Below are 20,177 nucleotides of genomic sequence, written 5' to 3'. Positions count from 1 at the left end.
CATTTGTTATTTATTTATTGATTATTTATTTGTTTTGTTTTGAGACAAGGGTTCTCTGTGTAGCTCTAGTTGTCCTAGAACTCTCTGTGGAGACCATGCTGGCCTTGAACCAGAGATCTTCCCACCTCTGCTTCCTGAGTGCTGAGATTTAATGTGGGCATCAGCACCTCCAGCATGTATCATCACCTCTTGTCATGTAAAGAAATCAGTCCAAGGAGAACCTGTATCTAGTGGTCCCTGAAACAGAATGTGTGAGATGTAAATGGTGGACAGTGCTGGACTCAGGCACCAGACTAGGGCAAGGCCAACCATCACAGCCACCATCAAAGCATCAGCTTTGACTTTAAAATGTCAGTGAAACTTTGAAATATATAATTTCATTTTGTTCCTATAGCTTTGTTTTAAAAAAAAAAATACTTTTTGGATACAGGGTCTCACTTATATATCTCTGGCTGATCTCAAACTCAGAGATCCATCTGCCTCTGCCTCCCATGTTCTGAGAATAAAGACATACACCTCCACACTCCACAGAAATGGCTGTCAATAAATAAGTGCTTAATCAAAATCACAGATTTTTTAGCCTGAGGAAGGTTACTTGTGGAACATCACGTTTAAGTCATCCTGACATGTTTGAGAAAGATTGCAGGTGTGAACTGACCTCCTGTGGGCCCATCTCCTCCCTTAGCTGCTCCTTCCTCTCTCCAGGTGCTGCCAGACTCGTGACCACTGCTATGATCAGGTCAAGAAGCTGGAAAACTGCAAATCCCTCATAGAGGACCGCTACAGACGCTTCTACACATACTCGTGCTCTGGGAATGAGGTCACCTGCAGTGGTAAGTTTACCCTCCGGGACCTCTGGACTCTGCTTGGCCCTGTATCAGTTGCCTTATGGAGAGCCTGCTCCATGGTCACCTCCAGAGAACTGCAAGAAAATCCACAAATGAAACAAAGGGTTAAGAAAAAAATCTTATATATGTGAGGGCTAGACTTTGTCTGTCTGAGGGGTAAATAATGAGACACACACGCTTTCTGATAATAACTTTCTCTTTACTTCAGCTTAAGAAATTGTCTCTTGGGCTGGAGAAGTGTCTCAGGAGTTAAGAGCACTGGCTGCTCTTCTAGAGGTCCTGAGCTCAGTTCCCAGCACCATCTGTAATGGGATCCAATTCCCTCTTCTGGTGTGCATGAAGACAGGTCATTCATGTACATAAAATCAATAAGTATTTAAAAAAGAAAGAAAAGAAATCCTCTCTCCTATATCTCTCTGCAAGTATCTCTGTCTCCACACAGTTACATCTCTTTACATACAGTTACATTTTCCACACACACTTACATAACCCACTTTCTCTCTGAAAATCTCTCTTGCTCTCTCTCCTGCCTAGCTGTTCATTTTCTCTCCTGTGAATTCAAAGCCACCCAGGACTACAGGAGATAGATTCAGTCTAGGAGAGAAACAGCCAGGCAGTGGTGGCACACACCTTTAATCCCAGTACTTGGGAGTCACAAGCTTTTAATCCCAGCACTTGAGATCTCATGCCTTTGCTATTAGTATTTGGGAAGCATACACATCATTAATCCCTGCACTAGGAAGGAAGTAATGGATGGCTGGGGGAGAAAGGCATATAAGGCATGAGGAGACAGGAACTAGAGCCTTTTTGACTGAGGAAGCTTCTCAGCTGTGGATTCAGAGGATTACAGTCAGAGGATTCATGGAGATAGGATCTCACCTTCCATTCAGTCTGAGGATTTGGTAGTGGTGAGAAGTTTCTCTAGTCTCTCTGATTTTCAGCACTTATCCCACTTTCTGGCTCCAGGTTTTTATTATAAGACCATTTACAATTCATGCAACATCTGGTGCCCAAATGGGGATCCAACCAAAGACCTTGAGATTAAGAGTCTCATGCTCTACCAACTGACCATTTAAACTGTGTGCAACATCCTGGGCAGTTTGTAAGGAGAATGGAAGTAACAAGGACAGTCACCATTTAGTAGTCATTTCCTTGGTCTCATGTGACCTTACAACAACCTTTTCAAGTAGACACTAAAACGTAGATGAAGTCACTGATGAGGCAGATGAGAAATCAAGGTCACCCAGCTTAGAAGTGATGACATTTGCTTCTTAAAACAGATCTACATCATTCCAAAGCCACTGTTTAAAAACATTTCAAGATTTTATATATTTCTGGAGGCATGTCTGTACTGCAACACCGGGAGTGGAAGTCTGAAGACAATTTGCATGAATCTGTTCTCTTCTTTGACCATGTGAGTCTTGGGGATGGAACTCGGGTTTAGACTTGGCAGCGAGTGCCTTTATTCCCTGAGCCATCTTGCCTGCCCAAAGCTTCTCCTGTTAGCTGCTGTGTGATACTGATTCCATATTGACTAAACAATTGAGAGCTGCATCATTGGTCATAAGCCAGACACTGGAGTAAACACCTATGCAGGGCAAGGTTTATCCTTCCCATTTTACAGGTGAGGATTCAGAGGGCTGGGAATATAGATGGGTTGCTAGCGTGCTTGCCTAACAAGCACAGAGTCCTGGATTCCACCTGCAAAGCCCATAAATTGAATGTGGTGGTGCACACCTGCCATCCAGCACTTGGAAAGTGGAGACAGGAGGATTGTCTTAAATCATATAATTTTATATGTATTATTTGATATTTGTAATTTTCCTGGTTTTAGAATTAAATATATGTGTTTATTGATTTTTATGTAGAGGAATGAGTTGACATCCCATGTCTTCTTCAGTCACTCTCCACCATGTCTTTAGAGCCTGGGTCTTTCTCTCTCTCACTAAACATGACACTCACTTTTAGCTAGACTGACTGACTGACCAACAAGTTTTGGGGATCCATGTTCCCCAATTCCCAATAGAGTTACTGTTGACCCAACCACATGTTGCTTTTTACATGAGTCCTGGGCATTCTAGATCAGGCCCTCAGTCTTATATAGCAAACACTTTACCAATGGTGCCATCTCTCCAGCCAACAACAACTAATTTTCTCATTATAAGTGTGTTCTTGCAATTCTGGCAACGCAGTGTCCTTTTGTGTGCTTTGTCTCTCAAACCTAAGTCTGCACCGATGGGAGGGTCACCAGTTTCTCTTGGTTATAAATCATAGCAAGTGATCAGGGTTATGAGCTCCATTCAACTTCTTTCTTGTTTCTTTCCAGAGGAAAACAATGCCTGTGAGGACTTCATATGCAACTGTGACCGCCAGGCTGCCATCTGCTTCTCTAAGCAGAACAAAGGCATTCAGTGCTAGAATTGTCACCTCAGTTACTGGTACACCATCCCTGCCTGCCTGGTTGTGTTGACTATACACTGTGTCCTTTAATAAAGCATCAAAGGAAAGAATTCAGCTTTGGGGTTTGTGTTCTCTGTCTACCAAAAATAACCAGATTCTCAGAGAACATCATTTTGTAGCCCTGGAAGCTGAAGATAAATGGGAAAGACATTGCCATTAGAAGGGTACATTGAAAAGTGAGTGATGAGCCAGGCCATGCCTTCCATCCCAGGACAGAGGGATGCAGAGGCAGAGGAAGGCAGATCTCTGGAGTTGAAGAACCACCTGGTCTAAAATCCAGTTCCAGGACAGCCAGGACTATCACACAAAGAGACCCTGTCTCTAACCACAGCAACAGAAACAGAAGAACTCAGTCTGAGATACATAGGGGGGTAGAGAGAAACAGAAGGTGGAGGAGGGGAGAGATGAGGCAGAGAGAGAAAAGGAGGGGAAGGGTGGGGAGGGAAGGAAAGGGAAGACAGAGAGGTAGGAGGGGAGAGAAGAGAGAAAGACGCAGTGTCACATGGGCACTAAAGGAACATCTTGGTCCTAAAAATACTGGACTCAAAGCCCTTCTGCTGTGTGCTCATTATAAGAAGTTGGATGTAGGAAACCAATCTGGACTGACTGTAAATGACCTGAAGGCAGGATTGCATCCTGGTGGACTACCAGTCTTCACTGAGCCTAAGCACACACCACAGGATAGTGTCCCAGTAAAGTGTACAGCAGCCTAACTTTTTGAACAAACAAAAGAGATCACTTCTTCTTCTCTATCTTTTAATATCACAGGACCCCGTATGTAAAGCCAGGTTCTGGTTCCCTGGTCAACCAGATTTAGGAATAAGATGTCTCATTGGCTGGTTTAAGACTCTGTGGTTCTTGGAGTCTCTTTTCCTTTAGTGAACAGCTGCCCAGTCCTCTGCCTTTCTGCCCCTACCCCCATCCACACTCCAGTCCCAAAGCTGAGGCCTCGCCCCTCCCAAGGTCAGGTCTGGTGAGCAACAGGTACAGCTAGAGCCATGTGCACAGGTGCAGTGACTGGTAGTAGCTGGTAGAGACTGTGCAGAGTCCCACTGGAAGGGTGGGGGGAGCTTGAGGATGAAAAAACTAACTCAATTCATCACTATATGGTTTTTATCCAGACAAGGGGTGAGAAGTGGAGAAAAGGAAGTGCTGGGTCCTGAGTTAGATGGTACTTGAAAAATGGCCAAACCCAGAGGCTCATGGGCACTGGGCCAGCAGACATTGTTCATCACCCACCTTGTGTGTGCAAGAATTGAACCCCAAACTTGGGAAGACCAGGGAGTGTTCTTAACTGATGGGCCATCACTCCAGACTGTGCAATTGCTGAACTTAAATGTCAGTTTAGTTGAGACACTTGGGAAGGGAGACTCTCAGCTGAAGGATCGCCGTATTGTGGTGGCCTGTGGACACATCTCTAGGGCATTTGCTTTTGTTTCTTCCCTTCTTTCTCTTTCCTTTCATTGGTTTTTTGAGAAATGGATCCCTTGTGTATCTCTGGCTGCCCAGGAACTCACTTTATAGACCAGGCTGGCCTCGAAATCAAATATTCGCCTGCCTCTGCCTCCCGAGTGTGGACTTAAAGCATACACCTCCGCCACCATCTGCTACATTCAGAATTTTCAAATGGAGTTTGTAGTCTACTAATGTGCAGGCTGTGTGGCAAGACTTATGGATAATTCCTAGAACCCATTAAAAGTTAGAGGAAACCTGACTCCACAGAGTTGTCCTCTGACCTCCACATGTGCACGCAAGGGATCTCTGTTACTCACTGTCTCTCTCTCCCTCTCTCACACACACATTAATTAAACAATGAATTAATGATCAAATTTGTAACTGGATCTACATCATAGGTTGTGTCAGAATCTTGGGACAGACTTAGCATGTGGTTTAGACAGTAAACATGGGGGATTGTTGGGGCCAGCTCCTTCTGCCTGGGACCATACGTCACTATCAGCGTCCTTCAGACCCAGGAGCAATGTCTAGATCTTCTGATGACCTCAAAGCATCCACAGTGAAGGGACTTGGCCCTTTGCCAGTCACTGACTTGAGCTGGTTGGGGTGTTGAGCTAGCCCTTTCTCTCTGTCTCTGTGACAGCACTGATTCAGGCTCTGTCACCATCTACAGCAGCTCTGCAGGTCGGGACTGTGTGTGAGGGTGCACATATTCTACTTCTGTGTACACACACAGAAGTCACAGGCCCCGTGTGCTGACTGGACACTGTCAGAGCACAGCTACAGGACTATAAAGAGAAGTCACTGAGTCCTCCCCTCACTCAGGATGAAACTGCTTCTGCTGGTCACTCTGCTCATAGGTAGGACCCTTGTCCCCTCTGGGTGCTCTCCCATAACTCTTCTCCTAAATGCACAGTCCCACTAGTCACACCTGAAGTTCTGGTTTGGGGCTCCCATTGGGGTCTTAAGAGCCTCTGGGTTGTGGACCCCCATGTCCACAACAGATGAAACCTTTACTCTCTAGGTCTGAAGTCAGATGACCATTTGGAAAAGTCCACTCCATTCACCTACCTAAGCAGAGAAAGCCCCTTCTGTCTCTGCCATCCCGCTCTGGCACCAATTTCCTTGACCCTAAGCTGCCCTAGCAGTTTGATTTTTATTTAAAATACTTTTTATTCATTTTACATACCAAGCAAAGATTCCCCTTTCATCTCTCCTCCTCCCCAACTCCTACATAAACCTCTCCCCCAAAACACCCATCCTCTCCTCTTCCAAAAGGGTAAGTTCTCCCATGGGGAGTCTGCAAAGCCTGGTACATTCAGTTGAGGCAGGATCCAGCCCCTCCCCACTGCCTCAAGGGTGAGCACGGTGTCTGACCATAGGTAATGGGATCCAGAAATCCAGCTCATGTACCAGGGATAGATCCTGATCCCACTGCCATGGGCTCTTCAAACAGAACCAGCTACACAACTGTTTCCTGTATGCAGAGGGTCTAGTCTGGTCCCACGCAGGTTCCACAGCTGTCAGTCTAAAGTCTGTGAGTTCCTATGAGCTTGGTTCTGTTGTCTCTGTAGATTTCCCTACATGATCTTGATCCACCTTGCTCATATAATCCCTCTTCCCTCTCTGCTGGAGTCCCAGGCCTGGCCTGGTGCTTGGTGGTGGATTTCTGCATCTGCTTCTATCAGTTACTGGATGAAGGCTCTATGATGACAGTTAGGATATTCACCAATCTGATTACACTAGGGTAGGCCAGTTCAGACACTCTCACCATTATTGCTAGTGGTCTAATCTAGGGTCATCCTTGTGAATTCCTGGGATTTTTCCTATCACTGGATTTCTCCCTTACCCCATAATGTCTCCCTCTATCAAGTTATCCCCTTCATTGCTCTCCTACTCCATTCCTACCCCAGCTCAATCATCCTGCTTCCTCATGTACTCATCCCCCATCCCCTCCCCTCTATTGCCTACCTTCATCCCCAGTTTACTCATCGGGATCTCCTGTTTTCCCTTCCCAAGGTGATCCATACATCCCTCTTAGGGTCCTCCTTGTTTCCTTGCTTCTCTGGAGCTGTGGGTTGTAGTCTGATTATCCTTTGTTTTACATCTAGTATCCACTTATGAGTGAGTACATACCATGTTTGTCTTTCTGAGTCTGGGTTACATCACTCAGGATGATATTTCGTAGTTTCATCCATTTGCATGCAAATTTCATTATGTCATTGATTTTGACAGCTGAGTAGTACTCTATTGTGTATATGTTTTTTTTTTGTTTGTTTTTTGAGATAGGGTTTCTCTGTGTAGCTTTGTGCCTTACCTGGAACTCACTTGGTAGCCCAGGCTGGCCTCAAACTCACAGAGATCTGCCTGGCTCTGCCTCCTGAGTGCTGGGATTAAAGGTGTGCGCCACCACCGCCTGGCTCCATTGTGTATATGTACCACATTTTCTTTATCCATTCTTCAGTTGAGGGACATCTAGGTTGTTTCCAGGTTCTGGCTACTAAGAATAATGCTGCTATGAACATAGTTGAGAAAGTGTCCTTTGTGATTTTTCTTTTCCTTTTAAAAATATTGACTTTTATTTTATGTGCAGGAGTGTTATGCCTGCATGTGTGTCTGTGGACTGTGAATGAGCAAAGGCAAGATGAGGGGTCTGATCCTCCAGAACTGGGGTCATAGATTTTGTGAGCTGCCATGTGTCTGCTGGAACTGAGCCTGGGTCCTACACAAGCTCAGCAAATGCTGATGACTATAGAGCTATCTCTCCAGCCCTTATTATTATCTTATACATAATAATATAATTCTGGCTCAGGATGTCCTTTAACTCAACATTGTACTTCAGACTTACCTCAACCTCCCAAATGTGAGGATTACATGCATGCCTGGCTTTTTTCTGTAATTAATTTTTATTTCTGATTTACATGAGAGGGTTTCTCTGAGTAGCAATGGTTGTCCTGGAACTCACTCTATAGCCTAGGTGGGTCTTTAACTCAAATATTCACCTGCCTCGACCATTAGATTGCTGGGATTACAGTGTGTGTTCCACTGTACATGGCTTCCCCTTCATTTTAATGGTAACCGAGTATCCCTTTGCAGACTGAATCCTGGCTTACTTACCTACTCATCAGCTGATGAACAGTTTGTTGTGTCAAATGCTGAAATTACAATGATGATCTGACCATTATCCTTGGCTATGAGCTGTGGATGGCCATACAACACATTCCTTCTCATTCTTCCAGTGTAAAACATTGAGCATGTGTTGGCTGCTTCTCTGTCTCGAGGTCTCAGCTAGAACTGTGATGAATCCCACTGCTGGCTAAGGCTAGGGTTTCCCCTAGGCTTGAGTAGGGGTGGGGCAGCTTTCAAACTCAAGAGATGGTTGGGTTGTTGGGTTATTGAACTAAGAGGTCAGTTTGTTCCTGGCTGCTGACTGGAGAATGTTCTCAGCTCCTCAACACAGGGACCACAGGGCAACTCACAGTGTGGCAGCTTTCTGTCTTGACAGTGAGAAATGAGCAGGCAAGCAAGGCAAAAGTCAATCTTTATAGAACTTAATCTCAGTAAGGCAGTCCAATTTCCTATAGTGGTGTTCATTTACAATCCTATCAGTTTGGAAACTAAGGCCAGAGGGTTGCTACAGAGTTAGAGGTTAGTCTGGAGTACAGGGCAACTCATTGTTGCATATAGGTAGACAACCTCCTGCTCAGGCCTGGTGACTTGAGATTGGTCTCCCAGACCTACATACTGAAGAGAGAAAACCAACTCTTAAGGCTGTGCTCTGACTTCCTCATGTGTAGCATGACATTTATGAGTGCTCCAAAGTGAATGTTTGTGAACCTGTGTAAGGCTAACAAATACACACACACACACACACACACACACACACACACACACACACACACACACAGAGGTCTATTCACTGCCCTCCCCATGCGGCAGCTGGTTAGGAGGAAGCTAGCATCAGGCATCAGACACCTGGTAAAACCAAGTGGGATTGATGGAGTTGCTGTGCATTCTTGTAGCAGGCACTAAGGCACTACTGCACACAGCATCAGCCCTGAGGATGAGTAGCAATTGGGCAATGTGATCAAGTGCACCATCCCGGAAGTCATTCCATGTCAGAGTACAACAACTATGGCTGCTACTGAGCGCTTGGGGGCTCAGACATCCCAGTGGACGATTGATGCATCTGGTGGGAGACTGGAATATCAGAGTTCAGGTGGGAACAGGGAACAAGCAGAGCATCTCATGAGACAAGAACAGGAGACATGCAAATTCGCCAACATCACACATTTTGCTTTGTTTCTTTATTATTTTTGTTTATTTGTTTCCAGACAAGGATTCTCTATGTAGCCCTAGATTTCCTGGAACTCTTTCAGGAGACCATGCTGACCTCAAACTCAGATACACATCCTCATCTGCCTCCCAAGTACTAAAATTAATGGTGGACACCACCCCACCCCACAGAAGTTGCTTTCCATAAATATATGTTTAATAGAAGTCACAGGTTCTCAAGCCTCAGGGCCATTTCTTCTGCTCATCATGTTTAAGTCATCCTGACATGTTTGAGAAAGACTGCAGGTGAGAACTGACCTCCTGTGGGTCCATCTTCTCCCTCAGCTGCTACTTCCTCTCTCCAGGTGCTGCCAGACTCACGACCACTGCTATGATCAGGTCAAGAACCCAGAAATCTACAAATCCCTCATAGACAACCTCTACACCAGCTCCTACTCATACTTGTGCTCTGGGAATGAGATCACCTGCAGTGGCAGGTTTACATTGCAGGACCTCTGGACTCTGCCTGGATCTGGGCAGGTTTGGAAGGGACACAGAAGTAACAAGGATAGGCACCATTTAATGGTCATTTCCTCGGTCTCAGTTAACCTTACAACAGTCTTATCAGGTAGATACTAAAATATAGATGAGGTCACTGATGAGGCAGATGAGAAATCTGTGCCACTTGCTCAAGGTCACCCAGCTTAGAAGTGATGACATTTGGTTCTAAAAACAGATCTACATCATTCCAAAGCCTCTGTTTAAAAAAATTTCAAGATTTTATGTATTTCTGGGGAAAGCATGCCTATGCCACAACACAGGTGCAGAGGTCTGAGGACACCTTAAGAAGTCTGTTCTCTCTATCAACCACATAAGTCTTGGGGATGGAACTTGGGTTCAGACTTGGCAGCAAGTGCCTTTATTCCCTGAGCCATCTTCCCTATCCAAAGCCTCTCCTGTTAGCTGCTGTTCTACTGATTCCATAGTGACTAAACAATGGAGAGCTGCATCATTGGCTATAAGTCAGACACTGGACTAAACACCTATGCAGGGCAAGGTTTATCCTTCCCATTTTACAGGTGAGGATTCAGAAGGCTAGGAATATAGCTCAGTTGCTAGAGTGCTTGCCTAGCATGCACAAATCCCTGGGTTCCACCTCCAGAACACATTAATTGAGTGTGGTGGTACACACTTGCAACCCTGCACTTGGGAGGTGGAGGCAGGAGAATTGTCTTAAATCATATAATTTTATAAGTGGTAGTTGATATTTGTAGTTTGCTGGGTTTTAGGATTAAATATTCGAGTTGATGTATTTTTATGTGTAGGAATGAGTTGGCATTCTGTGTCTTCTTTAGTCACTGTCCACCATGTCTTTAGAGCCTGGGTCTCTCATGAAGCATGACCCTCACCTTTTGCTAGCCTGACTGACAAGTTTTGGGGATACATGCTCCCTACTTTCTAATAGAGTTACAGATGCCCCAAGCACATCTTACCTTTTATAAGGGCTCTGGGCATCCTAAGTCAGGACTGCATAAGCTTTTGGCAACCACCTTAGCAACTGTGCTGTGGGAGCCCACAAAAGTTTCCCAGTTAGATCTGATCTTTCTTTACACAGCAGGGCTGCATTAGGGTTGGCTTGACCATGTGCATGGTCACCAGGTGTCTGAGATGGTCTGGGGAGAGGGCTTTTGCTCCACTTTTTGTCATTCCTTTAAAAGCCCTTTGGCAGAGACAGTTGGGGTCCGACGGATTAGCATCTAGGCCCTCCCAAGGCTATCCTGTGTTTTCTGTTTGTCTCTCTCTAGCTATATTTCCATCTAATATTTCCTGTTGTTCCTGCTCGAGAGTACCCTGGGAAAAAGTGGGGGTGAGATGGCCACCCACACTGTGCCATCTCCCCAGCCACACAACAAATGACTTTTAAAAAAATTATAAATGTGTTCCAACTATTTGGGTACCAATGTACTTTTTTGTCTTTGACTCTAAACCCTGGATCTGCACAAATGGCAGGGCCACCTGTTTCTTTTGGTTACAAATCATAGGGAGCATTATCATGGGCTCCACTCAGCTTTCTTTCTTATTTCTCTGTGGACAAAAACAATCCATGTGAGGTCTTCATCCACAACTGTGACTACCAGGCCACCATCTGCTTGTACAATACTCCATTCTCCAAGCATTACAAAAGCATTCACTGTTAGACTTGTCACCTCACTGACTGGGACACCTTCCCTGCCTGCCTGGTTTTGTTCACTACACACTGTGCCCTTTATAAAGCACCTATAGAAAGAACTCAGATTTGATGGTTGTATTCTCTGTCCACCAAACATTTCTAGGTCTCCAGAGAACATCATCATCTAGCCCTGGAAGCTGAAGATTAATGGAAAGGACAGTGCCATTAGAGGAGCACTGTGAAGAGTGGGTGATGAGCCCGGTCATGCCTTTTATTCCAGCACTCTGTGGTAGAGAGGAAGAGGCAGAAGCAGAGGCAGAGGCAGGCAGATCTCTTGAGTTCAAGGCCAACCAGGTTTAAAAGTCCAGGTCCAGGACAACCAGGACTATTACAGCAAGAAATCCTCTCTGGAAAGCTGAATACAAAAGGAGGATCAGGAGGAGAAAAGGAGGTGGCAGAGAAGGGGACAGAAGGAGAAGGGTTGGGACAGACGAGGCAGGGAAAAGGGCAGGAAAGGAGGGGTGGGGTGGGGAGAACGGAAACACAAAGTGATAGGAGGGGAGAGAAGAGAGAAAGAAGAGGTGTCACAGGGGCACTGAAGGAACATCTTGTTCCCAAAATACTGGACTAAAAATGCTGTGCTGTGCACTCACCACAGGATGTTGGATATAGGAAATCAATCTGGACTGAGTAAATGACCTGAAGGCAGGATTACATCCTGGTGACTTTCCAGTCTTCACTGTGCATAAACACACACCACAGGATAGTTGTACCTCTAAAGTACACAGCGGCCTAAGTTTGTGAAAAAAAAAAAAAAAAACAGAACACATCATCTTCTCTATCTATCACAGGACCCATATGTAAAGAGAGGTTAATCTCTGGATTCCTGTTCAACCAGATTTAGGAAAAAGATTTCTCATTGGTTAAAGGCTGTGTTGTCCTTGGTCTCTCTTTTCCTTTAGTCCAGTCCTCTGCCTTTTCTCCCCCAACCACATCCCCACTCCTGCCCAAAGGTCAGGCCTCACTCCTTGAAAGTGAGCAGTAGGTGCAGCTAGAGACACCAGGGCTGGTGGAGCGTAGTAGCTGGTAGTGACTGTCTAGAGTCCCGCTGGAAGGATCAGAGATCTTGAGCGTGGAACAAACAACTCAACTCATCACTTACTAGTTGTTAGCCAGCTGAGACTTCAGAAGTGGGGAAAAGGAGGTGCTGGGGTGCTAAGTTAGAGGGTACATGACAGATGGCCATTCTCAGAGCAGAGGCGAAAAGGCTTTGGGCCAGCAGACATTGTATGCCAGCCACCATGTGGTTGCTGAGAATTGAAGTCTGGTCCTCAGAAAAGGCAGAAAGTGCTCTTAAGTGCTGACCATCTCTCCAGCCCCTGCAATGGTTGATTGTCAGCTTCACACACTGGGTAGGGAGAGCCTCAGCTGAAGGATTGCCTGCATCATATTGGTCTGCGGTCATGTCTGTTGAGCATTTACATTCTTTCTTTCTTTTTCATTTTTTAGGTGTTGGTTTCTGGTTTTTTTTTTTTTTCATTTTTTTATTAAGAAAAATTTTTCATTCAATTTTCACACCAAAGATCCTTCTTTTTCCTAACACCCCCCAGCCTCCTCTCAAGCTACCCCCTGAAAAGGCAAGGCCTCCCATGGGGAAGCATATCCAGAAGAGCCAAGTTCAAGCCCTTCCCAAGGCCTCAGGGCTGCACTAGGGGTCCCCTTATGGGTAGTGGACTCCAAAAAGCCTGTTCATGCACCAGGGATGAATTATGATTCTACCTCCATGGGAGGCCCTTAAGCAGATCAAGCTACACAATTGTCCACCATGCAGATGGCCTAGTCCAGCCCCATGCAGGCTCCACAGCCATTGATCCAACTTTCATGAGCTCCCACTAGTTTGGTTTGGTTGTCTCTGCAGGATCTGCATCATGTTCCTGATGCACTTGCTCACAGAATCTCCTTCTCTCTCTCTCTCTCTCTCTCTCTCTCTCTCTCTCTCTCTCTCTCCCTCCCTCCCTCTCTCTCTCTCTCTCTCTCTCTCTCTCTCTCTCCCCTACTGGACTCCAAAGAGGCCTGTCCAGTGTTTAGCTGTGGATCTCTGCTCCATCAGTCATTGGAGAAAAGCTCTGTGATGACAGTTAGGGTATTCACCAATCTGATCACTGGGGCAAGCCATTTCAGTTCAGGCACCCTCTCCACTATTTCTAGTAGTCCAAGGTGGGGTCATCCTTGGGGATTCCTGGCAACTTCCCTAGTGTTTTGGAGATAGGGTTTTTTAGTGTATATCTGGATGTCCTGGAACTCACTTTGTAGACCAGGCTCACCTCAACTCAGGTATTCGCCTGCCTTTGCTTTTGAGTGCTGACATTAAAGGTGTGCACCACCACCACCATCTGCTACATTCCTAGTTCTTAAATGGAGTTTGAAGGCCTGTAAGATGCAGCGTATGATGCAAGCATGTAGACCTGAGTTTGATTCCTTAAAGGTAGAAGGAGGGACCTGACTTGACAGAGTTGTCCTCTGCCCTCCACTTGTGATCACAGGGCTCTCCCTCTCCCTCTCTCTCCGTCCTTCTGTCTCTCTGACTGTATCTAATTCACCAAGTCACCCACACACAGAAACACACACATCAATTAATTAGTTAATTAATTAAAGATTAAATTTGTAATGCATCTACCTCAAAGGCTGTCTTGGGACAGACTTTGCACTTAGTTTATACAGTTAACAGGGAGGATTGTAGGGACCAGCATCTCCTTCTGGGGTCACACATCACTATCATCGTCCCTCAGACCCAATCCCAGGAGCAATGTCTAGATCTTCTTTAGACTTCAAACTGTCCATGGAGGAGGGACTTGGCACTTTGCCAGTCACTGAATTGAGCTGGCTGGAGTGTTGAGCTAGCCTTTTCTCTTTGCCTCTGCGACAGCACTGATTCAGGCTCTGTCACCATCTACAGCAGCTCTGCAGGTCGGGACTGTGTGTGAGGGTGCACATATCCTACTTCTGTGCACACACACAGTAGTCACAGACCCGTGTGCTGACTGGACACTGTCAGAGCACAGCTACAGGACTATAAAGAGAAGTCACTGAGTCCTCCCCTCACTCAGGATGAAACTGCTTCTGCTGGTCACTCTGCTCACAGGTAGGACCCTTGTCCACTCTGAATGCCCCCATCTCCCTTGTCTTCAGTGCACAGTCCCACTGGTCACACCTGAATTTCTGATTTGTGGTTCCTGTTGGGTTCTAATAGCCTGTGGGTTGGGGTTCCATGTTCACCCCAGCTCCACAACAGCTGGCACCTCTACCCTCTAAGTCTGAACACAGATGATCCATTAGGAAAGTCCACTACATTCATTGACCTGGGCAGAGAAAGCCCCTTCTGCCTCTGCCATATTGAACTGGCACCGATTTACCTGGCCCTCAGGTGCCCTGGATAGTTGAATTTTCTTGTCTTCTAAAAAAAAATGTTTATTTCTATTTTATGTGTATGAGTGTTTTGCCTGCATGTGTGTCTGTGAACTGTGGTGAGAAGTGCCTACAGAGGCAAGAAGATGGGTTTGAAGGTCCAGAACTGGGGTCATAGACAGTTGTGAGCTGCCATGTGGCTGCTGGAACTGAGCCTGGGTTCCTTCCAAGTTCAGAAAGTGCTCCTGACTGCAGAGCCAGCTCTCCAGCTCTTACTATTTTTATGACATTATTATGTGGCTCAGGATGTCCTCAACCTCCACATTATAGCCCAGACTTGCCTCAACCACTCAATTGTTAAGTTTACATACACGTCTGACTTGTTTCTGCAATTCATTTTCCCCCCTATTTTATGGGACAGGGTCTCTGTGTAGCCATGGCTGTCCTGGAACTCACTCTATTGACAAGGCTGGTGTTGACCTGAGATGTCCACTTGCCTCTGTCCAGAGTGCTGGGATTAAAGTCCTGCAATACTATGCCCTGGCAACCTTGAACTTCTGATCCTCTAGCATCTCTGTGCAGAGTTCTTGTATCACAGTGTGTGTTCCACTGTACCTGGCTTTTCCTTCGTTTTAATGGCAACCAAGTATCTCACTGCATACTGAATCCTGGCTTATTTACCTACTCCTCAGTGGATGAACAGTTTCTTGTGTCAAATGCTGACATTACAATGATGATCTGACCATTATCCTTGTCTATGAGCTGTGCATGGCCATACAACAGATCCCTTCTAATTCTTCCAGTGTAAAACAATGAGCATGTGTTGGCTGCTTCTCTGTCTCAAGGTCTCAGCTAGAACTGTGATGAATCCCACTGCTGGCCAAGGCTGGGGTTTCACCTAGACTTGAGTAGGGGTGGGGCACTCTCAAACACAAGAGATACTTGGATTGTTGGGTTATTGAACTAAGAGGTCAGTTTGTCCCTGGCTGCTGACTGGAGAGTGTTCTCAGCTCCTCAACACAGGGAGCACAGGGCAGTTAAAGTGTGGTGGCTGTCTGTCCTGACAGTGAGAAATGAGAAGGCAAGCAATGCAAAAGACAATGTCTATAGAACTTAATCCTGTGGAGGCAGCCCAGCCCAGTACAGTGGTGTTCATTTATGCTACCATTTTGGAGGCTGAGGACAGAGTGTTTCTAGATTCAGAAGCTAGCCTGTGTGACAGGGCAACCCCCTGTCTCAAATAGGTAGACATATTCATGCTCAGGCCTGGCTGCCCTCTGACATCCTCATGTGTAGCATGACGTTTGTGAATGCCCCCAAGGGCTTGCTTTCATCCTGTGTTGGGGTAAACTCACACACACACACACACACACACACACACACACACACACACACACCTCTATTCACTACTCTCCTGATGCAGCAGCTGATAGGAGTCAAGGAGGAAGTGTCAGGAGTGATGTTCACCATCTAATGTGCATCATGATGCAGTTATAGTAATTGATAGTTCAGATGTCACACCACCAGAGCACTGATTCTCAGATTGGGCACCTTGTCACGTTAGATCTTAAGGCCACCAGCTCTGAAAATGTTGCTTTCATCTGTAATTTCACTGTGCAAGACCAGCTATGACATCTTCCCATTTACCCTGCATTTTCATGTAGTGTGCACTTGTAATCTCATGATTGTATCTCAATCTTATGGGCACATAAATATCCATGTGTTTCATTTTCTGTAGCAGCCTGATATGAACCCTGAAGAGGTCCTTGATGTTGGACCTCAAAGGCTTTCAATAAGGAAGCTAGCAGGCAGGCATCAGCTCCATGGTGAAGCCAAGTGGGACTGATGGAGTGTGCTGTGCATTTTTCCAGCAGGTGTTACTACATCCCGAGTCAGACGTCAGGCTGGGCGGCAGTTTGGCAATCTGTTCAAGTGCACTATCCCGTTGCTTGTTCCCTTCAGTCGGTACTACTATGGCTGCTACTGTGACTTTTTCAGCAGGGACACACAGGTGGCAGAGAGGTGAGCGATCCATCTGGAGGAGCCTGGCATGTCTGGGCTGTAGTGGAGAGACACAAGCAGAAGATCTCGTAAGGGAAGAATAGGAGACATGCATATTCACCATAATCATGTATTTTGTTTTGTTTATTTATTATTTGTTTGTTTTGTTTTTAGACAAGGGTTCTCTGTGTAGCATTAGCGGTCCAAGACTCTTGTGGCCTTGAACTCAAAGATCTTCCAGCCTCTGCCTCCTGAGTGCTGAGATTTAAGGTGGGCATCAACAACTCCAGCATGTATTTTCACCTCTTGTCATGTGAAGAAATCAGTCCAATTAGACCCTGTATCTAGTGGTCCCTTGAAATCAGAATGTATGACATGTATATAATGGACAGTGCTGGACTCAGGCACCAGACTAGGGCAAGGCCAACCACCAGAGCCACCAACAAAACATCAGCTTTGACTTTAAAATGTCACTGAAACTTTGGAATATATAATTTCACTTTGTTCCTGCAGCTTTGTTAAAAAAAATCACGTGTTGGATACAGGGTCTCATTTATATATCCCTGGCTGATCTCAAACTCAGAGATCCATCTGCCTCCCCCAACACCCAAGCACTGAGAATAAAGGCTGGTACTGATCACACTCTATTGAAATGGCTTTCAATAAATATGTGCTTAATGGATATCACAGATTTTTGAGCCTGAGGAAGACTACTTCTTGAACATTGTGTTTAAGTCATTCTCAAATGTTTGAGAAAGACTGCAGGGGAGAACTGACCACCTGCAGGTCCATCTCCTCCCTCAGCTGTTCCTTCCTCTCTCCAGATGCTGCCAGATTCGTGACAACTGCTATGCTCAGGTTAAGAAGCTGGAAAACTGCAAACCCCTCATAGAGGACCCCTACAGAAGGCTCTACTCATTCTCGTGCTCTGGGAATGAGGTCATATGCAGTGGTAGGTTTATTCTCTGGAACTTCTGGACTGTGCCTGTCTCTAACTAGTGAGCTTTTGAGAGCCTGCTCCAGGGCCGTCTAGAGGGAATTACAAGGAAGTCCATGAATGAGGCAAGGGGTTAGGAAAACTTCTCATATATCTGAGGGCTAGACTTTCTCTGTCTGAGGGGTAAATAATAAGGAAACACATTTTCTTTTTTATGATAACTTTCTCTTCACTTCAACTTAAGAAGTCCTCTCTAGGGCTGGAGAAGTGGCTCAGTGGTTAAGAGCACTTGCTGCTCTTCCAGAGGTCCCTAGTTCAATCCCCAGTATCCATATGGTGGCTCACAGTTATCTGTAATGGGATCCAATTCCCTCTTCTGGTGTGCATGAAGACAGGTCATTCATGTACATAAAATAAATAAATATTTTTAAAAGAAAGGAAAGAAATGCTCTCTCTTAAAACCTCTCTCTACAAATATCTCTGTCTCCACATAGTTACATCTCTATATATACAGCTTCATTTTCCACACACACTCACACAGCCTCCTCTTCTCTCTGAAAATCTCTTTCTCTTTCTTTCTCCTGTCTAGCTATTCATATTCTCTCCTCAGCTCCTTCTACACACACACTGACACACACACATGCACCCTCACTCACTGCTGCTCTTTCCATAGTTCCCTCACGCAGCTCTTCCTTCATGGTAACAGCTCTTACACCCAGCTCTCCACACCGGTCTCTCTCCACACCTCTGCCACTGCTGCCTCACAGCCAAACTCTGGACAATTGTAAGTTACATTTTCAGGGCACTACCCATTCTCACAACACAAGATAAGTCACATAGTTTCTCTTAGGCTAGGAATGTCACACTGACCCATGCACATAGCTCTAAGTGAGGGATCCCAGACAGTAAACAATTGGCTGAACCTTGAACTGTCAGCGTCCGTGCAGAAAGAGAACTACACCAAGGAGCTAAGTCTCCATGTAAACAGCCTGGCCATGATTTAGCAACGACAACACCTGGCAATTAGTCTTGAGCATTTTCTGCAGGGCAGTTTAGTCTGCTTTGAATTTGTTCTGAAGTTCAAAATTTGCTGTCCGTGTAAAAGGCTGTCTTTGTGACTGGGAATTCTATGTCAGTCAGTGTAACATAAAATGTCCCATGGAAACTGAATAATGCCTAACTGAATCACCAATGAGTCAAGGAAGAAATAAGAAAAGAAATTAAAGATTTCCTAGGATTCAATAAAAACGAGTGTACAACATACCCAAACTTATGGGACACCATGAAAATATTGCTAAGAGGAAAATTCATAGCTCTCAATGCCCACATAAAGAAGTTGGAGAAATCTCACACTAGTGACTTAACAGCACCCCTGAAAGCTCTAGAACAAGAAGAAGCAAACTCACCCAGGAGAAACAGACGCCAGGAAATAATCAAATTGAAGGCTGAAATCAATAAAACAGAAACAAAGAGAATACAAAGAATCAATGAAACAAAGAGTTGGTTCTTTGAGAAAATCAACAAGATAGATAAGCCCTTATCCAAATTAACCAAAAAGCAGCGAGAGAGAGCATCCAAACCAACAAAATCAGAAATGAAAAGGGAGACATACCAACAGACAATGAGGAAATCTAGAGAATCATCAGGTCATACTTCAAAAACCTCTACTCCAAAAAAGTGGAAAATCTGAAAGACATGGATGATTTTCTGGATAGGTACCCCATACCAAAGTTAAATCAAGACCAGATAAACTATTTAAATAGACCAATAACCCCTAAGGAAATAGAAATGGTCATTAAATGTCTCCCAACCAAAAAAAGCCCAGGACCAGATGGTTTCAGCACATAATTCTACCAGATCTTCAAAGAAGAGCTAATACCAACACACTTCAAATTGTTCCTCACAATAGAAACAGAAGAAACATTACCAAATTCTTTTTATGAGGCTACAGTTACCCTGATACCCAAACCACACAAAGATGCAACAAAGAAAGAGAATTACAGACCAATCTCCCTCATGAACATTGATACAAAAATAATAAAATACTGGCTAACCAAATACAGGAACACATCAAAAAATTATCAACCATGATCAAGTAGGCTTCATCCCAGGGATGCAAGGTTGGTTCAACATACGAAAATCTGTCAATATAATATACCATATAAACAAACTGAAAGGAAAAAAAGCACATGATCATCTCATTGGATGTTGAAAAGGCCTTTGACAAAATCCAACACCCCTTCATGATGAAGGTTCTAGAGAGATCAGGAATACAAGGAACATACCTTACATAATAAAGGCAATCTACAGCAAGCCGACAGCCAGCATCAAAATAAACCGAGAAAAAGTCAAAGCAATTCCACTAATATCAGGAACAAGAAAAGGCTGTCCACTCTCCCCATACTTACTCAATATAGTACTTGAAGTCTAGCTAGAGCAATAAGACAACAAAAGGAGATCAAGGGTATTCAAATTGGAAAGGAAGTAGTCAAACTTTCACTATTTGCAGATGATATGATAGTATACTTAAGTGACCCCAAAATTTCTACCAGGGAACTCCTACAACTGATAAACTCCTTTGGTAAGGTGGCAGGATACAAGATTAACTAAAAAAAAATCAGTAGCC

At 45.0% G+C, this 20,177-nt stretch overlaps 2 pseudogenes; both read left to right on the top strand.

The window, feature by feature from the left end:
* Window positions 1-3,266, top strand: part of LOC118572229 — a 38,738-nt pseudogene extending 35,472 nt beyond the window's left edge.
* A 5,427-nt stretch (window positions 3,267-8,693) lies between these two features.
* LOC118572228 overlaps window positions 8,694-20,177 on the top strand; it is a 33,956-nt pseudogene continuing 22,472 nt past the window's right edge.

Source organism: Onychomys torridus, chromosome 22 (assembly GCF_903995425.1).
Source record: "Onychomys torridus chromosome 22, mOncTor1.1, whole genome shotgun sequence".
Lineage (NCBI taxonomy): Eukaryota > Metazoa > Chordata > Mammalia > Rodentia > Cricetidae > Onychomys > Onychomys torridus.
The sequence above is the reverse complement of the archived record's forward strand: the minus strand, read 5'-3'. Positions and strand labels throughout refer to the sequence as shown.